The sequence below is a fragment of the Hydra viridissima genome, unplaced genomic scaffold (genome assembly GCF_058129835.1).
Source record: "Hydra viridissima isolate aposymbiotic clone 2 unplaced genomic scaffold, HvirCarnegie_v1 scaffold_5, whole genome shotgun sequence".
NCBI lineage: Eukaryota > Metazoa > Cnidaria > Hydrozoa > Anthoathecata > Hydridae > Hydra > Hydra viridissima.
The window spans coordinates 17,824,651-17,848,665 of NW_028324304.1; the positions used below are offsets into that span (position 1 = coordinate 17,824,651).

Consider the following 24,015-nt stretch of genomic DNA (forward strand, 5'->3'; position numbering starts at 1 on the left):
ATGGTTTTGTTTGTAATAATGTTCTAGCATCTTTAGGTAACGCATGATATGGAGACAAAATTTTTAATAGATCGGTTAAGCTGTTTTGACAAATATTGTGCTTTAATGCCCATTGAACAAGTGATTCTTTAATGCATGGTGTTCTTTTTGTTTCTTCATTTTCATTACTAGATTCTGATGAAAAATATATTATATTTTTATCAATGTGTAGCTGATCATCAGAAAATGATGAAAAATAATCAAATTCTTTATTAGTAATGTCATTTACACTTATCTCATCATATTTACTATCCCATGTATTATATTTCTCATTGTTAATCACATTAAAAGTACCATCTATCACTTTATTGGTTGTAGTTTCACTTGTTACATTAACCCGTGTAGCCAGGTTATCTAGACTAATAGCATTTTCAATATCCTGAAAATGTCGTTTAACAGCTCTTGTAACAGATTTATATTTTGACCAGCGATTTGAGTTACTTGCATTCATAGCTAGTTACAAACCGGAAAAATAAAAAATAAACTAATAACAAAAATAATAGAAACATATATATATATATATATATATATATATATATATATATATATATATATATATATATATATATATATATATATATACTTTTTCAAATAACCTGAAATTTTTACCGAATGTGCTCTATATTATAATTATTCAAAATCCATTTCACAAAATTTTTAAAACTCACCAGTCAATTAATTTTTATTGTTTTTTTGAAACAGTTGAATTTGGATTATTACATTTATTCACAAATAATTTCTCAGTTAGTTATACTTAATTGCTTTTGAAATATCTGAAGTTAATTCAAACAATAAATTTCAGAAAAATTTGACCTTTTGTAATGCTTTTGGTTACAAAAAACTGATATAATTGCGGGTTATTATACTGTTTCTAAACTTTTGCACGGAAGCCTTTTAAAAAAAAACAATAAAAATTATTTGACCGGTGAGTTTTAAAAATTTTGTGAAATGGGTTTTGAATTGTTATAATATAGAGCACATTCGGTAAAAATTTCAGGTTATTTGAGAAAGTTTGTGAAAAGTTATGCGTTATAAACTGAAAAAAAGTAGGTGTTTCTAAACTTTTGCACGCTACTGTATATATATATATATATATATATATATATATATATATATATATATATATATATATATATATATATATATATATATGAACATATATAAATAATTTGTATATTATGTGTAAATTATGTTAGTGTGTTCTAAAATTAGAGTGCTCAAAGAACAGAGCAGTAATAAATTAGTAAAATGAATACAAATTATATTATAATATTTATCTAATTACTAATTAATTCTATATATATTAGTTAAAACTTTAAAAGAAAAGCTAAATAGGTGTTTTTAAAAAACATCTGTATAGCTTTTCTCTTAAAATACAATTTATTAAAAAAATAAATACGAATCTTTTTTACTAATAACAAGTGTTAATTAGAGACAAGGCCTTGTCGCTAAACGTTGGTCTAACGTTAGCAGGAATTATTTTAATTTTACAATGTCATAGGTTTATTTATACATGTCACTAATAAACCCATGCCATTAAGAAAATTGTAACACTAAATTAAAATAATAAACTCTTTTAAATAAATCTAATTGAGAAAAATGTGAAATATTGTGATGTCTTCAAAAGGCGAAGTGAATAAAAAAAATTATTGCTTTTACTCAGTAATTGGTCAGCTTTACGTAAATAATAATTTTAGCAATTTTGGTTAAGTTTTTATTCACGTTAAGCTGAGCAATTTCTGAGTCAATTGCTTAACTTTACGTGAATGAAAATTTGTGCTTAACTGCTAAAGTTTTTGTTCACGTAAAACTGACCAATTACTGAGTAAAAGCATTGAGCAATTACTGAGTTAAATTGCTTTTTTTTATTTACCCGACCTAATTAGGTCGGGTAATGCGAATTCGCACATTTCAATACTTTAAAGTATTGAAATGTGCGAATTCGCATTTTGCAATATCGGTTTTTTAATAACGAGCCAATATTGGCTTTATATTGCCTAAGTTGGCCAATGTAACTAATATATTACCAATATTGGCACAATATTGCAAATCTTGGCCATTATTAGCCAATCTAAACTATATCGGAGCAATATAGCGCCAATATTGCTTGCTACTAGGGATGTTTTGCTGTTTCGCGTTCCTTATGTTTTTGCTCGCGTTCCTTATGTTTTTGTAAACCTCGCGTTTCTTTTTGTTTTGCTAAAAAACTTTGTTGATATTTTTGGTATTGTTGATCAATCTAAGATAATTTCATTGCAAAGTTTTAAATGTATCTCTTCAGAAACTGGTATCAACCCTATATAAATATTAAAATTTGCTTCTACAATTTTCAAGCAGAACTCTCATATTTTTGTAAACCTCGCATTCCTAAGGATTTTTTTTTTTTGTTTAAAATTTAGAACAAATTTTTCGCCGGCAGCCAGTCAATGGAAGATAATAGCTTCTCAATGTGTCTCGTGTATAACCTGCATCTGAAGAAAGCCAATTAAGTTCTTTATAACAAAAATGGTTGGTTTTAAAAATCCTACTTTTGAGGGAAATATTCATTGTATTTGTATCGGTATTTAAAGTTATTAGGAAGCTTCGCCATTTTAACAACCACAACAACAAAATCCAAGCGTGTTTACAAACTACTCCTTTGATTGATGTTTGTTTTTACGCAATGGGTATAAACACCAATTGCCTGTTCTGCTATTGACTTTTTCTGTTGCAAGTCATTTTCTTTATCAATAAATATTTTGTCGGAACCAACATTGTTTGGTGGGTTGTCACCGTAAAGAAAAACGTCGGTAGGTTAAAAAAGATCATCTAGCCATTGAAATGATTCCTAAAGGATAATTTTGAAAAAAAATGAACTCGTGCACCGCTGGAATTTTCCAAACTCTAAAAAGACTTTGTGGATACCCTGTATAACCGACGATATACAGGGTATCCACAAAGTCTTTTAAGAGTTTGAAAAATTTATTACAAAACCAGTTTACGAGATAAGCAAGATGTTTGTTGAAGTTTTTTTTCATATAAAACTTCTCAAGAAAAAGCACAATATGTATTGTAGTTTAATGAAACTAAACCGAATGTTCAGACTCAACGAAATTACAGATCTAAGAATAGAAGAGGTCCACCATCCTGTCCTTCTATTCGTGCATAACGCAAGAAATATATGGAGACAGGAACAGCATTGTATAAAGAGAGGAGTGGGCGACCAAGAACCTTATAGGAAAATATCGATCGTGTTTCACAAGCCTTAACTCGTTCTTCTAGGAGGTCCATCCGCACTGCTGCCAGAGAGTTACAACTACCGCGTTCAACAGTGCATATGGTCCTCTACAAGAACTCACGGTTTTATGTTCACAAGGTGCAACTGTTACAGGCTATTGAGCCAAATGATAGACCTAAACGAAGAGAGTTTGATAGACCTAAGGGAAGAGAGTTTGGTGAAGAAATGCTGATACGCATTTCTGAGGATGAAGCATTCCTCGAGCGAGTCTGTGTTAGTGACGAGGCAACTATTTATGTTTCAGTGAAATTAAACAGACACAATGTAAGAATTTGGGGGTCAGAACACCCTCATGAGACTAGAAGCTTCACCAAAATAGTCCAAAAGTGAATTCATGGTGTGGAATTCTGTTTAATTGAACAATCTTTTTTTCTTCAACGAGACAATAAAATTACTGCAGATGTTTACCTTAACTTTCTGACCGATTGTAGCATCACGACAGATTTATCTACAACCAACCATTATTTCTTGCAAGATGGTGCAGCACCACATTGGGGACGCCATGTTCGTCAGTTCCTCAATCAAACATTTCCAGACTGATGGATTAGTTTTATTACCACTATGTTCGCCAGATATTACTGCCTTAGACTTCTTTTTATGGGGTTATGCAAAGATATTATGTATCAAAGAAATATAGGGTAAGGTTGCCAATATTGTACCCCCTAAGACAAAACTAAAAAATGTAGGTAAGCTGAGTGAAAACATGGATTTTCAATAGGATTTCATAATTTAGGGATTGTTTGTTGTAAAGATGTTAAAAAAACTCAAAATTTAAAAAGCGTTAAGTCTCGAAGAATCAAATTAAAAAAATAGCGCTAAGAGTACAATTAAGGAAACTAGATCCTTAATTGTACCATTGTAATCCAATATTGTACCACTTTCTTGATTTCAATTACTTTACAGCTATGCAAATATTTTATGATTTTAGATTTAAGGAATTAAAAAAACTGATTAAAGGAATGGTTTTTATAAAATCAGCAATTGGAAATATTCTGATATAACATAACATAAAACCTAACTCCCCATAATATAATGAAATGAAGTTTTTTATTTAACAAACTCTATGCAACTTGAATTTTTTTTTCTTCTGGAAAATGCCAAAAACAGGTATCACCACATATGGTACAATTTTTATTTAAGTTGTATGTTTACCAATGGGTTAGCTAAGATTAGAATAGAGGAGGAAGGTAGGTATTAAAGAAAGTTACACTAAATAATGTAAAACAATATATACTATATCTGTTTTAAAAACAACCACACTAAATATTGTAAAAAAAAATACATAAAAACATTATTTTTGGCAAAAGTTTCAGATATATTGTGTCTGTTTTTGATTAACACCTGCACAGCCATAATGACACCAGCCTTTACATATTGGTAAAACTGAACTAGAGAGTGCATCTTTTTAAGGACTGCTTGTCAATACAAGAGTAATACTAAAATTTTTTTTTTTTTTGTTTAAGTGGTGAAGTTCGTATTGAAAGTATGGATATTTCTCTAATTGAAATCTCGAAGGGGTTTTGTTAAACTTTACACGCATTTTTTTTAGCGGTCAGAATGGTTGCGTCGCACAGTGGGCCAGGTGGTAGACAAAACCTCAAAAAAAAATATTCGAAATACTTCCAACTACTTAGTATATTATGTATATAAGAGCATAATGTATGGTTTAAAACATTATTTGTAGTTTGATAGTACATCATAAATGTACAAATATCATTTACAATTGAATATATTTAGAAATTCATTTATTAATTTTTATAATAGATATATCACCTACAACTATGACAATTAATAACCTTTAAACTATTTAACATATGCGAAATTAATTGACACATTATTAAAATTCAATTTTATAGCTTTACGAAAAATACCACCACAAATTCCAAGGTCTTGTATTAAACTCACAGTTTCATTTTGAAATATAAAGGCAAGATTCTTATTTATAATATTAAAATATTATATTAAAAGTGGCGCATATAGTTTAGAACCTGCTGGAACCGCTTATTAATGTTAAAATAAGTTAATACAATATATGTACAGCCTGTTGGTGGTGTTTAATTCTGCTCTTAGCTGCCCCTTTAAGTTTGGTAAACATTTAAAAAAAGATAATATATAGGGAAAAGGCGGTTCTGGCGCATGAGCACAAAAAGCATGCACAACGCATCAATTTTTTTAATGAAAGTAGTGTCTAAAATGCATATTTTGTTGTGTTTGAAGGTGATTTTGATGAATTTTCAGTTTTAAAAAGCGTGCATCCTTTTAAAAATGGTTTCTTCAAAAATTTAAAGCCTTGTTTTGTAGTGACCGATGGCGAAGGTGGTGTGAGTGCTATCATTCAATAGGATCCTTTTGTCGTCGTTAGCGCTGAGTGCGACCTTGTTGATTTCTTCGGTGTATACGTCATGTTCATGGGATCGGAAAACGTTCATGGTTGCAAGCTTTTCTTCCTTATTTATTAGGCAGTCATAGTAGTCTTGATGAGTGTTACCACAAGGTGTTGACAATGCTTTGAAAGTCAAGACCTTCATTCAATTTTTTCAGGACGTAAAGACACAAGTGACCGCAATAAGAGGTATTACCAAACTGTACTCTTTCGCTGTTGTAATAAACGGGGCTTTTTAAGTAATCGACCAGTTCGACAAGAGGAGGTTGTGCGTATGAATCAAAGCTGTATTTCTTATCACCGTCTTTGTACCAGCACACCCAATGAAACCCTTCAGTGCTTGAGTCGCCCGTGTTTACAATGCCGCATTCTTTTCTTCTCGGTTTTTTCGGTAACTCGTCTCTTACGAAAACACCTAGAAAGTGTTTCAGTTTCAGCTGTTTAGCAGCCTTTATCAGTTGAAAGTTGGTTAAGGCTTCGTTGGGTAAAACAATTCCTTCAACGTTGATCATTTTTTAAATTTGTTAAAAAGTTTAAATCTACAAAATCATAGATTTTCCATGGATTCGAAGAATCTAAAGAATGGAGCCTAAAATGGGTATGCTATTAAAGGGTGAGTTTGGACCGAGAAGTAAACCAGAACCAGAAATAAGAGTGGTTGCAAGCGTACCGAGCAAGGGGAGTAGAGCACCGATGAATCCTCCTGTTATTTCATGTCCTTTTCCAGTTTTAACAAAGAGTCCTTTTCCAGTTTTAACAAAGAGTCCAACGCCTTGAGTATTTCCAATCCAAGGTTTTAAGAATAAGCCTGAACCAAATTTGGTTATTTTTATTCCTTTTCCATCTTTGCTCAAGTAAAATGTTTTGGGTTTATTATGATTGACACCTCGTCCAGCGATAGAATCAACCATAGCTGAGCCGGCAGATGAAGCAAGTCCGCCTAATAAACCTTTTCCAAGTACTGGAGCTGCACGAGAGGCAAGCGTTTTTAATAAAGGTAAAAGGGCGACGATGAATCCACCTTCTACTTTTGCGTTGTGCATGAGTTGAGTTTTGCTGAGTTTAAGCGTGACACCTTTTCCAGCTTCGTAGGCTTTTCTAATTTGGTTGAGTTGTGCGTTAGTGACAGCAAGAACATGTTCGCCGTTCAAGTCTTGATGAGTGAGTTTTATGCTGGTTGCAGTTTTATCATGCATCGCTTTTTTAATTTTATCAGCTTGTCCTTGCGAGATGTTGAGTTTAATGTTTTGATACATTTTATAGAGTTAAGAAATTTATTTATTTTACTTCTCGAATGTGATAACGGATTGTAACATCCTCTCCACGAAAATCAACCAAATCTCCATTGTTATCAATGATGCGAGTAACCATGGTTGAAATTTCAGGAACTTGAACAGGAAGATAAATTAAATGCATTGGTCTTTCGATGATTTTGTAACCAGGGTCAACTTGCGGGTAAAAGGAGTAGATGCAGTTTAATTGCTTACCATTAACGTAGGATGATCCGATGACGTTATTAACAATTCTAATGGTATTGATGCTTAAAATTTTAGCGATATGATCTGACTCGCGTTCTAAATTGGAGTTTAATTTTCTTTTAGTAAACCCTAAAACTGAGGCGATGCTGTTCTCCACGTCAAAGTCAATCAGATAATTCGCTCCAAGTTTAATGGTTGATTTTAAGGTGTTGACATTCACCGCAATTTGAAGGTTGCTTGATGAGTAGCTAATTTTATTCGCAATAATATAACTTCCACGTTGAGCCTTTTGTATGGTGGATGAAATTGACCTTTGCATAAACTCATTGATGCCTTTAATTTCGTAGCTTCCGTCAGGGATGATAACGGTTTCCCAATCAGCACCATTGTTCATGCTGTATTTGAGTGAATTATTTTTGCTGTTTATGTTTGGAATGCTGTTATAGGTCTCAAGTCCGAGAAAAGCCATTTCGTAGCTTTTTCCTTTTTCAAAAACGATTTTGTCTAAAAAATTAGTTGTGATAACACTTGATTTATCATCTACATCGATTATAGTACCTGACATTTTTTATGTCGAGAAATTTTTTTTAGATCCTTTTTATTAGTCGAGAAAATAAAAATCGTCAAACCTGCTTCGGTATTTTCCATTATCTTTTTCAGAGGATAGATCAATGACGACAAATCCACGTTTTATGGACCAACAATCTCTACAAAACTTTCTAAATTCTTTTATGTCCATATCACATGAGGCGTGTATTTTATAAATTTCACCAACAGTTCTATTGTCCTGAGGGAATAGACAAATAAAATTGGCATTGGTTCTAATAGCATGCCCATCAAGATCGAAAAAATTTTGAGCAAGGTAAAACATGTCGACGTTGTAGTGCCTTCCGTGCGTTTAATATTTTTCACACATGCTTTGCTTAACTCCTTTTAAATCGTCAAAGATCATCAAGTTGTTTTTGGTTTTATCAAGTTCGGAAAGGTCAGGCACGTCTTCTTCACTTTCGAAAAAATGACACTTAATGTTTTCAGAACCTCCTTGGAAAGAATTTTTTGAAAGTTCATTAATCGAATCTTTAGGGTTTAAATTCAATTTTTTCATTTTGTTTTTATTAAGCAATTGGCAAATGAGTTCTTTTGAAAGGTTATTTTCAAAGCCTTTTTTGAGTATTTGATATTCAGGTTGGAAAAGGGATTTACCAAAGACTTGCAAGTGGTTATAATCCAGCCATCCAGGTCTTAATAACAGGTTTAACATCAATGTTGTTTTTCCACAGCCAGATTTTCCAACGATGAGTCCTCGAATGTCTCTTGGAAAGAATTTGTTATGATTTCTTGTGCTTTCTTTATCATATGACAAATCAACAATGTCCATTTTTATGTTAAAAAAACTTATTTATATATGTTAAAATGTACTGCGTTAAATGCAAAAGAGAAACTGAAACCATTCACTTGAAAAAGGAGATGACAAAAAACAATAGACCTATGTTGAAAGGGACTTGCGACTCTTGCGGAACGACCAAATGTCAATTTATTTCTTCGCATGCGCTCGATGGATCATCTTCTTCGAGATCATCTGCTACAAAAGGAGGTGATTTGGTCGAATCGATCAATAAGCTATCGAGCAAAGTGAAGCTTCCATGGGCAAAATTTCCAGGAGAAATGCATATTCCAGGAATGAACTTTGCAGGACCCGGCACAAACCTGGACAAGCGACTGACTTCCACGGACATGTATCAAGATTGGAGCAAGCCAGTAGACAGAGTAGACAATGCAGCGTATCACCATGATTTAGCTTATAAATATTTAAACGACGTTAAAAGCAGAAATTTAGCAGATCAGATGATGCTTGAGGAGATGAATTCGATTCCCAATCCCACTCAAAGAGAAATTAATGAGAGAAAGCTTATCGCTCCCATCATCAAAGCCAAAGCAAAATTTGGATTGGGTGTAAGTGATTTGAAATGGACAGACCAGCTTGCAGAGGAGCTTCATAAACCGGTGATTCATCATTTTAAAAGAAGAAAGGTGATTGTGAACGACATGGATGAGATATGGGCTGCAGATTTGGTGGACATGCAATCGTTTTCAAAATTCAACAATGGCGTGAAATATTTGCTCATGGTGATCGACGTGTTTTCAAAGTATGGATGGATCGTTCCGTTAAAAAGCAAAACAGGCTTTGAAGTAGCTGAAGCGTTGAAAAAGATATTCCAAGAAAGAAAGTGCATCAAATTGTGGGTAGATAAAGGAAAAGAATTTTACAACAAGCATGTGAGAGCGTTGGGTGTTCAATTGTATTCCACTGAAAACGAGGAAAAAAGCTGTGTCGTCGAGCGATGGAACAGAACGATGAAAGAGAGAATGTTTAAATATTTTTCGGCCAACAATACCAATAAATACATTGACGTTTTGGATGAGATGGTGAAAAATTACAACAACACAAATCACTCTTCCATCAAAATGACTCCAGTGGAAGCTAGCGATGAAAAGAATAAAGGTAGGGTATGGTGGAATCTGTATGGAAAGGATCAAACATTACCAGCAAAACCAAAATTTTTAATGGGTGATCAAGTGAGGATTGTAAAAAAGAAGTCTCATTTTGAAAAGGGGTATACACCGAGATGGACTGAGGAGGTTTTTACCGTGTCAAATGTTTAGCATACGAATCCTCCCACGTATAAAATCGCTTATGCTAACGGTGAAGAAATTCAAGGTACTTTTTACGAGCAGGAAATGCAAAAGACGCATCAAAACATATTCAGGATTGAAAAAATCGTTCGTAAAACAAAGACCAGATCGTTAGTCAAATGGTTAGGGTATCCAGACTCGTTTAATTCGTGGGTGAACAACGATGAATTAATCAGTTTGCAAGATCCAAAAAGGATTTAAAAATTCGAAGATTTTCCAGGATCATGAAATGATCTAAAATTATTTTCTTCATCTTGAAAATGCATGCTCCTCACAAGTTTTTTAGAAATGTTGCCTCAGCTGAAGTTCACAGTTTGGAATTGCAACTAAAATTTTTAGAAGAGAGGATTAGAGAGTTGGAAGAGAGAAAACCAAGTAATATTATTATGTATGCGAAAACGTTGGATCATCCACCCTATTATAACGACAAAGGACAGTATGAGATTTTTGCTCAGAAAGATATTAAATTTGCTGCTCTCTCACATACAACGATAGCTTTATCCATTGGGTTGAAGTTTGAGAAAGGTATTGCAGTGGTGACATTAATGAACAAAATCACTGAGCAGTTGAATTATAGAAAGAACGAAGTCATTATTTCAGAGTCTGTAGAGAACGTTATTATGGACGTGAACAGCAACAGCAAAGAGGACGTGATTGTTAAAAAGGGTGAAAAGCTCTGCACGATTACGCACATTGATTTAAAATAATCTTTCTTAATGAAAAAATGGAGATATTGAATGAAAAAATTTATCCAGTTCTTCCATCAGCTCCTGTAGATGAAGGGCATCGTCTTCAGAAGATCGGCGAGATTCAGAAAGAAATAGAAACTGAAAAAGTGAAAAGAATGGCTTTGAGCAAAAAGTACCATCGCGTTTTCAGGATCATTTCGAATGCGGACAATACGATGCAAGGATTATGCATAGCATTGGGTGCGACTGGAATAGGTCTTTTGTCAACGATTATTGCTAGTCCTGTAGCGATTGCGTTTGAAGGTGTGGCTATTGGAATGGGTTTTTTATCGATTATCGGAGGTCAAGTGAATAAAAAGATAGCATTGAAAGCGGAAAAGCATGAAAAGATAAAAGTGCTGGCAGAGTCAAAGTTGAACACGATCAGCGAGCACATTTACAAGGCGTTGGTAGATGGAAGAATAAGCGATTCAGAGTTTCAGTTGATTCTTGATGAGCTTCAAAAGTTTAAGACCTTGATGGAGGAAATACGAACCAAAACTAAAAAGGGTATTGATGAAGTGATGAAAGAAAACGTGATCCAAAAAGGTCGAGATGACGCGATTCAAGCGTTCAACAATATGTTCAAGAAAAATTAAGGATCCAAAGGATTCAAAGAATCTAATAAACATTAATGTGAAAACTGATTTATGATTTTTTATTAACGTATTTTAAAAAGATGCCTTTTTTTAAAATATATGATGCTAATAAAAGGGACGAAATTGTGAAAGAAATTAATGAAAGAAGAAAGAGGATTCATCAAGACAGCATCAACGGCAACATTTTAGATGCTGATTTTCAAGCTAATGCGAGCAAGCTGTTTAGGCCGCTCATCGAAAGCAACGAAAAGATGCTTAAAGGAAAGTTTGTATCCAAAATGCCTTTTGAAGTGAATAAAGTTGGAGATAAAATGTTCATCGGTAAAATGGAGGTTGAAATGGATGGAGATGATATTATTGTTGGTGATGAAAGGTATGAAAGAACAAAAGGTCTTTGGGAGCTCATGACAAAGTTTGAAATACCAAGCGAGTATACAGATGAAGATTTGGAGAATTATGAAAAAATTTTAATGGACAGTGATGCTATACGATCTGATACGAAGCCGAATAAACCGAAAGCTTCAAGAAGACCAAAGTATCAGAAACTTATTGCTCCTATTTGGGAAAAAATGGTGCGTATTGAAAAAGGGAAAAAAGGTCGTGGAGTGATTATTCTTCCAAGCGATCCGAATGCGCTGGTGGAAAAGCTTGAATTGAGTATTGCTTCCTGGCATGCTAGAAATACGGGATCTAGAAATGTAGCTGTAAGCATTTGCGATGAGTTGTTGAGACAAAAGGAAATTAATAAAAGTGAATACAAAGCGATAATGAAGACGATTGATAAAATTTAACGCCATTAGATGATCTAACATGAAAGGATCTTAACGAAAAATGCTCATTGTGAACAAAAGAAGATATGTGAAAAAGAACGTTGTTGGAGGAGGCGGTATTCTAGACTTGATTAAAAATTTCATCAAAAGAGCAGCTGCTTCAAGTATGTCAAAAGCAACAATGACTATGCTTAAAAATGCTGCATCAAGCAAAATTGGACAAGAAGCGATTACAGCTGCAAAATCTGCCGGTTCAGAGTTGGCTCTTTCTGCCATTTCTGCTGCTAAAGATGCGGCTATTGATAAAGGTAAAAAGACCATTGAGAAATTAAAGACTGGTTCATCCATTAGTAAAATGTCGAAACAGAATGCGATTCGAATCCAAGACCTAGTGAAAATGGGAAAAGGCATGAAGATCGCTTGAAGGATGAGTGTGAAATGATATAAAAAAATTTCTTTTCTGTAAAAATGATAACTACTGATCGATTAAGACTGACTGATAAACCAGAGAATGACAGTGGCATTGAAAAATTGGATTTTTTTGAGTACCTTCCGACCAATCTTGATTTAAATTCTTCAGGCACAATCACTTTTAAAATTGACTGTCAATCCATTAAAACGCTGCCATCAGAGGCTTACATTCTTATTGAAGGAGTGTTGAAAAAGAGTGATGGAACCTTTTATGAAGCCACAGACAAGATCGCCTTGGTGAATAATGCTTTGATGTATTTGTTCAACGACGTGACTTATGACTTGTCTGGAGAGCAAGTGGAAAGAGTTATTTATCCAGGTCATGCCACTACCATTCTTGGAATAGTAAAATACCCTCACGGATTTCAGATGACAGATGGTATGAAGCAAATGTGGATGATGGACACATCAAATCTTGTTGAAAATGAAGGATTTAAAGTTAGACGAGACCATTTGTTTGCAGACACTACATCTGTTGGCGCTTTTTCGTTCAGGATACCTTTAAGACACATTTTTGGTTTTTGTGAAAACTATGATAAAGTTGTTTATGGGTTTAGACACACCATCACCTTTACAAAGAAAGAATGTGATGATGCGATTTACAGAGCGGAAAGCGCTGGTATAGGAATGATTGATCTTAAAAAATTCAGGCTTTATATGCCACGCGTTGAATTGAGTGTTTCTAAAAATGCTGAATTCATGAGTTTAATAGCTCAAAAGATACCTATCGAAGTAGCTTATAAGTCAAACAAATGCGAAAGACAGCTTATTCCTGCTGGTCAAACAGAATTTACCTGGTCGCTTGGAAGGAATTCATGAGTTTAATAGCTCAAAAGATACCTATCGAAGTAGCTTATAAGTCAAACAAATGCGAAAGACAGCTTATTCCTGCTGGTCAAACAGAATTTACCTGGTCGCTTGGAAGAATCACCGGAATAAAGTATCCAAATTTTAATTACGACTTGAATTTTGGAGAAAAGAAAGTGACCATGGCTTATGCAGATACGTTTTCTTTTGATGAAAAATATTACGGCACAAACGAACTTGTTTGCCAATCTGGGTTGTCCTTGTTTCATTATATAAAATTGTATCCCTTGTTCTTTGTGGATATCAGCAAGCAAAAAGAAAGAGTGGCTTCAGAAACAGCTGAATTGGTGATCAACCTTAAATTTCGAACTTCAACTGTTGCAAATACCGTTATCTTTGCTGTGGTGATCTCTGATAAAATGCTTAATTTTGTTTCAAATGGAACTCACATGACTGCTGTTTATTGAGCAAGATCCATGGAAATGATTTTTTAACTTTTACCGTGTTAAAAAATTGAATTGACTTAAAAAAAAATCACGGCGTAAATAAAATGTATTACACAAAAAAGTTTTTAAAAGAGTTGCTGAATGAAAACGGTGTTACTAAAACAGCTAAAAATATGCCAACGTTGTTGATGCTTGCGATTGAAAATAACTTGATCAGTAAAGAAGATATTTTGGAGAGAGCCACAGAAAAGAGAAAACGTCGACCAAGAATACATGAACCTAAAGAAAAGAAGCTTGCTGATCCTGTTAAGAAAATCACTGTGAGATTGACCAACGTTCAAACAGGTGAGGTGACTGAGTACAAGTCTATTTACAAAGCGGAGAAAGAAACTGGTCATGGATGGAGATATTTTAAGCTTCGAGATGGAAAGGTTGAAAATGGAATCAAGTTTGAATATTTACACCCTTCAGAAAGGATCTAAAAAAATTTTTTTTCTTCCGTAAATAAAATGAGATATACAACGTTGTATTTGAAAAATTTGCTTAGGGAAAACGGAGTCACCAAAACCTCAAACAAATTATTAGGTCTGATGATGCTTGCAGTTGAAAATAACTTGATTAGTAAAGATGATCTTTTGGAAAGTGTGAAAGAGTGCAGACCAGTTGGTAGTCAAAAATGGGACTGGCTTTGTTCAGCAAGAAAAAATCCAATCACTGTGAGATTAACCAACGTTGAAACGGGTGGGGTGACTGAATACAAGTCTATTTACAAGGCAGTGAAAGGAACTGGACATAAATGTGAATATTTTGCTAATCGAAATGGAAAGGTTGAAAATGGAATCAAGTTTGAAATTATTTACCCTCGCTGATTTTTTCAATTCTTCAAAAAAGAGTTGAAAAATAGATTTACAGCAATGGCTTTTCATGAACATGAAGAAAAAAAGTTTGCTGAAAAAGTTTTTTCTGAAAAAAATTGAACTCGAGTAGGATCATTTACGACGATTAAAAAATATGGGTGCTAATATTAATGAATTAGAAAAAAGAATGGATGAGTTGCGAGAAAAAAAAGAGTCTATTAGAGAGGTGATAAACGCGTTAGAAAGAGAGAAAAAAGAACTGGTTCTAAGAAGAAAGGAGGTGTTAGCGGAAAGAAAAATGAAATTCCCTCTCAAATTTAAAACGTGGGAGGAAGAAAAAAAAGAGATTTTGGAAGATCTTGAATTGTCTGAGTTGAAGAGAAAAGCAAGTTCTCCCGAAGAGGTGACTCAAAAAATAAAAGAGATAAAAGAGAAAAGAAAAACTCCAATGAGTGAAGAGATGAAAGCTGAGAAAAAAATAATTTTAGAAAGAGGTAGAGAGCTCTCGATGAAAATAAAAAAGGTGAAAGAAGAAATAAAAATGCTGCATGGTAAAATAAAAGATATTAGAGGAGAGATGTGCAAATTGTGTACTAAAATAATGGATTTGAAAGGTGAAGGCAGTAATACAATTTTTGAAAACTTGCATAAATATAAGGTCTTTTCGAGGAAATGAAAAGTTTGTTGAAAAAATTGAACTGATCTAAAATCATTGACAACAATTTAAAAAAATGAAAAGGAAGTATGTGATTGAATTCGATGAGATGGGTCGTGCTCATCTGTTTGACGAAGACAAAGAAATTCATGCGGCTGGATGTGAATTTACTGCTCATGACGAGTGGGGAAGAAAGTATACGATTAGATTTGATGAAATTGGTCAAGCGCATGTATACGACTCCATAAGCGAAATTTTTGCTAATTATCTTGTTTCATAAGATCCTTTTTAATTCTTTTTTAAGAATTGAAATCGGTTGTCATGGTTACCATCGTAATTTTTTGCGGAAGACTTTTCGAAGAAGCCGACAGTGTGCCGAGATTTTAAAAAAATTGAATTGACTTAAGGAAAGTCACGGCGGAAATAAAATGAGTCGCCAATCTTCAGAAAACACCGAAAATTTTTTTCTTTCACTAATAAAAATGGAAGATAAATCGAAAGTCTCAATGGCATCATTACGAAGAGATGCTAAAAAAAGACACATCAAAGGCTATACCAAAATGACAAGTGAACAGCTCGTTGAAGCTATAAGAACAACAAAACCTGTCATTGGTGTCAAAGAGCCTGTTAATGATCGAAAAGATCGAAATAAAATGACTGTGAAAAAATTAAAAGAGATGGCTAAAGGCCGTGGTGATATCAAAGGTGTCTCAAGAATGAGAAAGGCTGATCTCATTGCAGCTTTAAATATTACCATCATTGGAAGTGGTTCACGTAGACGAACGACTGAGGCGAGACCGTTGCCTGCACCAAGACCTGTTGTTGTAAAGCCGCCAATTGCTCCAAAGCCGTCAACAATTCCACCTGTTGTTGTGAAGCCTGTCATTGCTCCGAAACCTGCTCATTTGCAAAAACCGGCGCCTGCTACTGCAGCAAAAGATGGCTGTTTTCAAGGTTTAAGGCAACTGCTATTAATGCGCTTACTGATGGCTTAAACAAAATAAATGCTCTCGTTGATCCTTTCATTCCAACCACGGTGAAAAATGCAGTGAACAGCGTAAAAAGCGGAGTGGAAAAAACGATCAAGTCAATCAAAGACGTTGCATTTGCTGCTCCAAGTCCTGTTGTAAAACCTCCTATTGCTCCTAAACCGCTTGAAAAATCTTACACCATAAAGTTTAATATGACTAAGCATTCAGCAGAGCGCTCCACCAGACTATTTTCTTACGAGCCGTCTTCTCAACATCAAGATATTGTTTCTTTCTTAAACTTGGTGAGAGAGTCTGTTATTCAGACCATGCAAGGAGAAATCAACACAAAGGTAAAAATGACTCTTGTCTGTGAAATGAAGCGTGTAAGCATCTTAACAGGCGAAGAGACTACTCAGATGGCCAACTTTTCATCCTTCATGGAAAGATTACTCAAGGGTACAGATGTGAGAGCGCTCATGAGTCAAATGGAAGAAAAAATCTTGGAAAGCAGTGCCAATTACAACAAGATGGGATCCAATTGCGTATTGTCTAAGATTTTAACAATGGATATCAGCTTTACTGATTATGAGCCTTTTAATGGATCTTCTTACATGGAGCTACCAGTCAAGTTGAAAAACAAAAAAGCCATCATCAACATGGAAAACAACGACAATGAATGCTTCAAGTGGTGTGTCACCAGAGCTCTTAACATGAAAAATAGAGACAACGAAAGAATTGATAATGAGTTGATTAAACAATCGAAAGAGCTTCATTGGGAAGGAATGGAATTTCCTCTAAAGGTGACTGATGTTGAAAAGTTTGAGAAAAATAATACTGACATTAGCGTGAACATCTTTGAGTATGAAAAGAATAAACCGCAACCTTAGCAAATATCGAAATTTCATGATCGAAAGCATAATATCGATTTGCTTCTTATCTCAAACGAAAAAACAGCCATTACTTCCTCATTAACAATTTCAGTCGGTTTGCTCGTTCTTCAGCATCAAAACATCAACATAAAAGATATTTTTGCAGAAATTGCATGCATGGTTATGACCTTGAAGAAAAGCTTTAAATCCATCGAAAATACTGCTACGATAACGCTCCAATGAGAATCGATCTTCCAAAAGAAGGGTCGACTGTTCAGTTTAAAAACTTCAGCAACACCATGAGAGTTCCGTACTGTGTCTATGCCGACTTTGAAAGTTTCATCAAGCCCGTTGATAACAACACTGAATATGATAGTAAAGAGTCATACACCAAAAAATATCAAAAGCATGTTCCAAGCTCGTTCTACTATTACATCGTAGGACCTGATGGCTTTAAAAGTAAACTTGCCAAGTACACAGCTGAAAGCGAAGACGATGACGTAGGTGAAAAGTTTGTTACTATGATTGAAAATGACTTTTTAAAAATTTATGACGACATCGAATCACGGAAAGAACAATGGGAAAACAAGAAACCTGGACTGATGAGATCAAAAGAAGTTTGAAGCTGCAACTGAATGTCACATTTGCAATAAAGATCTTAACGGTGATAAAGTGTGGGATCACTGTCATTTGACTGGAAAGTACCGTGGTGCTGCTCATAAAAAATGCAACTTGGATTATCAAATTCCAAAATTCATACCCGTTGCCTTTCATAACTTGTCTGGCTATGACAGTCATTTGTTCATCAAGAAATTAGGTGGAAAAAAGGCAAAGCTAACTTGCATACCCAACAGCGAAGAAAAGTACATTAGCTTCTCGAAAAGCATCGAAGTAAAAGATTCGATTAATAAGAAAGGAAAGCCAACAAAAGTGTATAGAGATTTGAGGTTCATTGACAGCTGCAGGTTCATGCAAAGCCCTTTGGAAGATTTAACTGACAACCTTGTTAAAGATTTGTGTGAGGAGTGCTCTAAATTAGACCCTAAGACATGCAAAAAGGACTGTCTTGATAAAAAAGACAAAAAATGCAAGTGCAAAGCCAATTGCAAAGATTGCACTACTAGAAGATTTAAAAAAGGAGACATCATGTGCAAACATCTCAATTCATTCTACAGCGGAGAACAAAGAAACTTGCTGCTAGGAAAAGGCGTTTACCCTTACGAATGGGTGGACTCGATTGAAAAGTTTTCCGAAACGCAATTGCCGTCAAAAGAAGCCTTCTATTCTAGACTAAACGATAAACACATCAGCGAAGAAGACTATGCGCATGCTCTAAACGTTTGGAAAGTATTTGGATGCAAAACCTTTAAAGACTATCACGAGCTGTACAACAAGTCCGACGTTCTTAATCTTGCCGATGTCTTTGAAAATTTTAGAGACACTTGCATGGAATATTACAGTCTCGACCCTCTTTGGTATTACACCTCTCCTGGTTTGGCTTGGGACGCTATGTTAAAAGAAACTAAAATTGAGCTGGACTTGATCACCGATATCGATATGCTCCACATGATCCAAAGAGGAATACGCGGTGGAATATGCATGATCTCGAATCGACTTGGAAATGCCAACAACAAATACATGTCAAACTATGATCCTTCAAAACCATCAACATTTATTCAATACCAGGACGCCAACAATCTTTATGGATGGGCTATGAGCAAAGCTCTTCCCGTTAGAAAGTTCAGATGGATGACTGATCTTCAGCATTGGCGCAACATTCCTTGCTTTCTCAAAGTTAATTTGAGCTATCCTAAAGAGCTTCACGATCTACACAACGATTACCCTTTGGCTCCTGAAAGATTAAAAATTGGAAAAATCAACAAGCTCGTTCCAAATTTAAACAACAAAGAAAAATACGTCATTCATCACGAAAACTTAAAACTCTATGAACGACTTGGCCTTGTCATCACCAAAGTTCATCGTGGAATCAGCTTTGAAGAAGAACCTTTCATGAAAAAATACATTGATGGTAACACCAATAAAAGAAAAGACGCTAAAAACGAATTTGAGAAGGATTTTTTCAAACTCATGAACAACTCCGTCTTTGGTAAAACCATGGAAAATATTCTAAAACATGTCGATATTAAACTGGTTACCACAAAAAAAGAAGTCTTGAAACTATCCAAAAAGGAAAGGTTTAGTCGTGCGCAAAACCTCACTGCCATTCACATGAAGAAAACACAAGTCACTTACGATAAACCTGTTTACTTGGGAATGAGCATCCTCGACCTGAGCAAGACTCTCATGTTTGAACACCACTATGACTACATGAAACCTAAATACGGTGATCGATTAAAATTACTCATGACAGACACTGACTCGCTCATTTATGAAATTGAAACAGAAGACTTTTACAAAGACATTGCTGATGACGTAGAAAGCAAATTTGACACGAGCGACTTTCCTAAAGACCATCCTGCCATTCAAAACGTTGGATTCAAAGTAGGTAAAAATAAAAAGGTTATTGGCATGTTCAAAGATGAGACCGGTGCAAAGCAAATCACGCAATTTGTTGGACTTCGACCCAAGCTCTACTCTTACTACATCCCTGAAGAAAAAAGAAGATGAAGATAAAGAACAAAAAAAATGCAAAGGGGTTAAAAAGAACGTGGTCAAAAATCACCTCACTCATCAAGACTACTATGACTGCCTAATAAATAAGGAAGAAAAGCTTGCAACCATGAACGTTTTCCGATCCCATGAACATGACGTATACACCGAAGAAATCAACAAGGTCGCACTCAGCGCTAACGACGACAAAAGGATCCTATTGAATGATAGCACTCACACCACCTTCGCCATCGGTCACTACAAAACAAGGCTTTAAATTTTTGAAGAAACCATTTTTAAAAGGATGCACGCTTTTTAAAACTGAAAATTCATCAAAATCACCTTCAAACACAACAAAATATGCATTTTAGACACTACTTTCATTAAAAAAATTGATGCGTTGTGCATGCTTTTTGTGCTCATGCGCCAGAACCGCCTTTTCCCTATATATATAAGATATTTTCGTAAAATGCTATTCGCGACAAACCTATTTTTTTGGTTTTAGGTAATAATAGGTGCTGTGCTTATTATACTGGCCTATTTAAATGTAGCTGAAATGAAAATAATGGCCATATTCTTGTTATATTAGTTTATAGTGGTTGCACTAATTATATTAAAATCATTTTTTTGTAGTTGATATGAAGATAAGTGATGTCCATAAACGTATACGGCATGACCAACTAAAACCTAGTGATAAATCATTTTCTTTGTCTGTAGAAGCTATTCTAGTCTCTATGAATTTGAGTTCTACTGGATGTGCTGCGTTTTTAAAAGTATATTAAAAGAAATGGAAGGATGCAAACCGGGGAAATATAAAGTTGGAAATATAAGGAAATATAAAGCCTGCATTCCTGGATTAGGTTTTTTGAAATGGTATTACATATTGGATACAAGCTGGAAACTCAAAAGTGGCAGTCTAGAGCTATTGAAGATAAGGAAAATGTTAAGCAAATGAAGAAACGTATCCAGACAGAATTTATGAACCAAATAGGACTGGTTGTGGATTTCCCAAAAAGTGGAGGATCTGGTAAGTGAAATTACATAAATACTTGTATATGAATCATCAGGTTAACTATCACATATATGCAATTTGTAGGTACCAGTAATGATGGAAACACCGCCCGACGAGCCTTTGCAGACTATCAATCAACTGCCAAAATTTTGAAAGTAGATGAAACTCTTTTATTTTATTTTACATCATTCTAGTCACTTTATCATCTGGATTTGAAATTGGTACTGTCAAGTTTAAAGAGTTTTGTATTACTGCTCTTAAACTTTACATATCTAAGTATTCCTGGTATTACATGTCACAATCAGTACACAAAATTTTAGTTCATGGCCATGCCATTATTGCTAGACAGTACTTGCCAATTGGACTGATGTCAGAGGAGGCACAAGAGGCCTGCAACAAGGATTTTAAAAAGTTAAGGGAAGATTTCAGTAGAAAGACTTCTAGAATAGATACAAATCGCGACCTGGTTAACAGACTACTTGCATCTAGTGATCCTGTCATAACATCATTAAGAAAAGGTCATAACAAAAATAGTAAGAGTTTTAAAAAAATCCCCAGTGAAGTTCTGGCTTTGCTGAGGGAATCAGCTCCACCTTCTTCTTATTCTTTGTAGCTAAATACAATTTGTTGTTTGATTTTTGAAAAGAAGTTTGATTTAAAAAATTTTTTTTTACTAAGTCTATTAATTGTAATTTTGTTATTAAAAATTAAAATATTCTTGATAAAAATAAATATTATTTCATATATAATGATTATTTATATATCTAAATGGATTTGGGGAGCAATTGGGTAATAATTAGGTTTTGTCCACCATATCCTATATATCTGGCCCACTGTGCGTCGGTACAATTTAGGACATGCCTTGAGGTACAATTTACGCAACTAATCTGACATTCAGTTAAATTCTAAGTATTTATTTTAAATTTAGATAAATTATGCTTTAACATTAGTACACTGAACAAATCATATCTTCTGCTTTTTTTAGAGAAATACGCTTAGTCATAAAAACCTAGAATAAGAAATCTTCAATAACAAACCAACAAGAGCTTATTCTGGGCTTATTGAAGTTGGATGACAAAAAAAACAGTTGACTACTTAATTTCATTCAGCAAAGATAAAAAATAAGTTAAAAAACTTTTTGTGGGTTGTAAAAATAACGAGTTGTGTTAAAAGTGCAATATAGGCATCGGTACAATATTAGCAACCTTACCCTACGGGATATTGATGACTTGAAGCAAAGAATTCGTATTATCTTTGCCACCATCGGATGGATATGCTACAGCGAAGATGGCAAGAAATAGAGTACCGACTTGATGTCCTTCGTGCAAGAAATGGTGCCTATATTAAGGTCTATTAAAATAGAGTTAAAAAACTTTAACAAATATTTATTAAAATAAAATCAATATTGTTTAGATATCTCATAAACTGCTTTTGTAATAAGTTTTTCAAACTGAACAGTGACTTTGTGGACATCCTGTAAGTATGTATGTATGTATGTATGTATGTATGTATGTATGTATGTATGTATGTATGTATGTATGTATGTATGTATGTATGTATGTATGTATGTATGTATGTATGTATGTATGTATGTATGTATGTATGTATGTATGTATGTATGTATGTATGTATGTATGTATGTATGTATGTATGTATGTATGTATGTATGTATGTATGTATGTATGTATGTATGTATGTATGTATGTATGTATGTATGTATGTATGTATGTATGTATGTATGTATGTATGTATGTATGTATGTATGTATGTATGTATGTATGTATGTATGTATGTATGTATGTATGTATGTATGTATGTATGTATGTATGTATGTATGTATGTATGTATGTATGTATGTATGTATGTATGTATGTATGTATGTATGTATGTATGTATGTATGTATGTATGTATGTATGTATGTATGTATGTATGTATGTATGTATGTATGTATGTATGTATGTATGTATGTATGTATGTATGTATGTATGTATGTATGTATGTATGTATGTATGTATGTATGTATGTATGTATGTATAGGTTGCGCAACAATGGCATGCAAAGTACTGAGTGTAAAATTGTTTTAGTGTCAGCGTTTAAATTAAGTTTGGTAGGCGTAAAAGCTTTTGCACTTCGCAACATTCAGTGTTCACCCTATTTAAAGAACGTTGGTCTGAGATTGTTTTATTTACGCGAAAAGAAACTGTTTTCAACAGAATTTTCATGACCACAACCTCTTAATTACGTCAAGTTATATGAAATAATCTGTAGCATTAAATAGTTTTAAAATGACTGTAACAGTACTTCTTAAACAAAACAAGTTCAGCTATTTATATACGAGGAGAATATACTTAGATAATTCATAAGGAATTTCTACAATCAATTTAATACAACAAGAGTATTTATAAAAATAGTCTTTCTATCAAAATCCAGAGCCTACGCATGAACTGTAGATTTCCAATAATTAGCAATTTATTTGCAAAAAAACATTTCTTACATCGTTCCATTCAATTTACGAGGTTGAAACAGAAAGTCAAATTTTGACGCGTTTCAAAGAAATAATTCAAACTAAACTCTGTTGTAGGCGTTCACTAGACAACCAAAAGAAATCTATTAAAAGATGCATATTTTTTAATCAGATTTAGTTTACGTTAAGATAAGCATGCTTTTAATTGCTATTGGATAAAACCTCAGATAAAAATCTACTTAAAAGCTAAAAACCACTTAAAACTACTTAAAACTCGTTAAGCTTTTGTTACAAGTACGCAGTTTCAGACGCACGCTCCCGCGTCTCTTTGTTCTAGTACGTCACTTCGTGTTTTAAATCTAAATACGCATGCTATTCTTGGTGGAGATATATAAATCTGTTTATCGACAAAACATAAATGAAACACATCTTTTTGTTTTGTTGTTGCTAAAAACCTCAAAATAATTTTTTTTTTTTGGGTCACTTACAATGTGGGTTACAGATTTTTTTTAAGAAATTTAAGAAATTTCCCGCGAATACTTTAAAAGGCATCGTGTCATGTTTACACCCTCTTACATGTTTATTGAATAAATTGTTTTTTTTAATTTAGGAAATACGTTGAGGTCTGTGCGACACTATAAATTAAAAAAATCCGATCTTTTTTTATGCATGGTGGGTAAATAAATAAAAAAGCTATTTTTTAGTTGTTTCAAAAACTTTTTTTGACTTATTAAATTATTCATTCATCAAAGACTCTAATTAATCAGCCATTATTATAAAAGAAGTAGAATTCAGCCACCATTGGCTGGAAAACAATCCCCCTATTTACTTCTATAAAAAGTATAACTCACTCTTTAATTATAACTTTGTCAAAGTGCATCCTT

The 24,015-nt window shown here is 33.8% G+C and overlaps 1 long non-coding RNA gene and 1 pseudogene across 2 annotated transcripts; one reads left to right on the top strand and one right to left on the bottom strand.

The window, feature by feature from the left end:
• Positions 1–1,761: 1,761 nt before the first annotated feature.
• On the bottom strand, positions 1,762–23,279 carry LOC149889093 (uncharacterized). The gene is made up of 3 exons (XR_016452742.1): positions 23,162–23,279; positions 21,877–22,016; positions 1,762–2,866 (listed from the first exon to the last, which is right to left on the bottom strand). It is a non-coding gene; the product is annotated as an uncharacterized LOC149889093 (long non-coding RNA).
• On the top strand, positions 20,292–21,279 carry LOC149889094 (uncharacterized; annotated as a pseudogene). The gene is made up of 2 exons (XR_016452726.1): positions 20,292–20,681; positions 20,751–21,279. The product of XR_016452726.1 is annotated as an uncharacterized LOC149889094 (transcript).
• Positions 23,280–24,015: the final 736 nt, after the last annotated feature.